This window comes from Babylonia areolata, chromosome 25 (assembly GCF_041734735.1).
Source record: "Babylonia areolata isolate BAREFJ2019XMU chromosome 25, ASM4173473v1, whole genome shotgun sequence".
NCBI classification, from domain to species: domain Eukaryota; kingdom Metazoa; phylum Mollusca; class Gastropoda; order Neogastropoda; family Buccinidae; genus Babylonia; species Babylonia areolata.
Genome location: NC_134900.1, coordinates 35,074,721 through 35,077,220, shown reverse-complemented (window position 1 = coordinate 35,077,220; position 2,500 = coordinate 35,074,721).

Sequence of the window (2,500 nt, the reverse complement as noted above, 5' to 3'; positions counted from 1 at the left end):
CAGACCGAAACTAAAGAAGAGGGTCAAAGAAAACAGATTATGAGAACAGATCGTCAAACAGGACAGAGAAAGAGAACAAAGAGAGTCAAACGGGACAGAGAAAGAGAACAAAGTCAAACAGGGCACAGAGAGAACAGAGACTGTCGAACATGACAGAGAAAGAGAAAAAAACACAGAGTCAAACAGAACAGAAAAAAGAAAGAGTCAAACAGGACAGTGAAAGAGAACAGAAAGAGTCAACCAGGACAGACAAAGGGAACAGAGAGAGTCAAACAGGACACAGACAGAGAGTCAAACAGGACACAGAGAGAGAACAAACAGTCAAACAGGAGAAAGAAAGACAGAGTCAAACAGGACAGAGAAAGAGAACAGAGAGAGTCAAACAGGACACAGACAGAGAGTCAAACATGACACACAGAGAGAACAAACAGTCAAACAGGAGAGAGAAAGACAGAGTCAAACAGGACAGAGAAAGAGAACAGAGAGTCAAACAGGACAGAGAAAGAGAGCACAGAGTGTAAGGCAGGACAGAAAAAGATAACGCAGAGAGTCAAACAGGACAGAAAAAGACAGGGTCAAACAGGACAGAGAAAGAGAACAGAGAGAGTCAAACAAGACAGAGAGAACAAACAGAGTCAAAGAGGACAGACAGAGAGAACAGGGTCAAAGAGGACAGACAAAGAGAACAGAGAGTCAAACAGGACAGAGAAAGAAAACAGAAAGATTCAAACAGGGCATAAAAAAGACGACAAATGGAGTCAAACCGAACAGAGAAAGAGAACAAAGAGTCAAACAGGACAGAGAAAGAGACAAAGCGAGTCATACAGAACATAGAAAGAGAACAAAGAGACAGATAAAGAGAACCTAAAAAAAACCAAAAAAACAAGAACAACCAAGGAATCAAACGAAAAGGAAGGACGAGGGGGGGGGGGGGGAACCCCCCCAAAAAACACCGAATTCTTTATTAAAAAAAAATAATAATAATAATAATAAATAAATAAATTAAGAAAAAGATATAAGGCTGAAATGAAAAGAAAAGAAGAAAAAATGAAAAGGAAATAATCTTTTTTTTTCTTATTAAGCAAGCAGAAAAGACGAAGACTGAGCCCAAGGGTTAATGGCTCAAATAACAAGCGTAACAGAATGCTGGAAGGCACACAGAAACGTGGTATAATTTTTATTTGAAAAAAAAACACCTCTCTCTCTCTCTCTTTCTGTCTCTGTGCTTGTCTCCCAGTATCTCTATCGCCCCTTTCTTTCTTTCTATCATGTACTCACCCGCCCCCACCCACCCCCACCCCCCTCTCTCTCTCTCTCTTCCTCCTTCCATCCCTCCAGTCCATCTCTCTCCATCATTCATTGTCTCTGTCTCTTATTCCTCTTTGTAGCCTCAATAAGGATAAAAAGTAAGCACGCATTCCAGAATGCACATATCATTCCCTGCCTCTGTCTCTTTCCCTGTCTGTCTGTATCCCCCCCCCTAACCCCCCTACCCCCCCCCCCCCCCCCCCCCCCCCCCCACACACACACACAATACACACACACACAGCCCCCTCCTGGTTGTGCTTATCTCTCTCTCTCTCTCTCTATCTCTCTCTCTCTCCTTTCATTACTTGTTTGTTTCTTCTTTTTACTTATTAATATTCATCTCTCTCTCTCTCTCTCTCTCTCTCTCTCTCACACACACACACACACACACACACACACACACACACACACACTCCTGAAGACTCGAGGGCAACGAAATTAATTCATACATGCATTAATTCATTCATGCTCGCTCTGTCTGTCTGTCTCTCTCTCTCTCTCTCTCTCTCTCTCACACACACACACACACACACACACACACACACACACACACAGAATAGTCATCCTATCTCTCCACCCACCCATCTTGCCCCATAATCTCCTTCTCTGTCTGCAGGTCATCGCTCCATAACCCACCCTCCCTCTCTGGAAATAAATTGCCAGAGAAAAACAACAACAACGAGCAAATAAATTTGAAAGTCATCATATTTCTCCAAATTAAATAACGATGAGGAGAACTGTTTTCCATGCATAATATTAAAAGGTTGTTTGTTTTTGTTTTTTTTTGTGTTCTTTTTAATAAAATATAATTTGTTTTTAATTCTTCGATTGAAATGCGATCTTACACTTACATATTCAGGTGGGGAAAGAGAGAGAGAGAGAGAGAGAGCAGTGTGTTGGAGGGGGGGGGAGGGGAGGAAGGGGGGGGGGGGGTGGAACTCAAGATCAGTCTGAAGGGGGAAATTTAGATGAACCGAAAGAAAAACAAAAGCTTGGCTCATCTATCATACTTTTACACACACACACACACACACACAGCGAGAGAGGGGGGAGGGAGCAAGCGAGCGAGAGAGAGAAAGAGAGAGAGAAACCGTGTCTCTATTCTCTTTTTTCCCCCCGCTACAAAAATTCATATCGTCAACAAAATCATCTCAGTACCCATCCCAATTGCACAGCCACACACACACTGCAG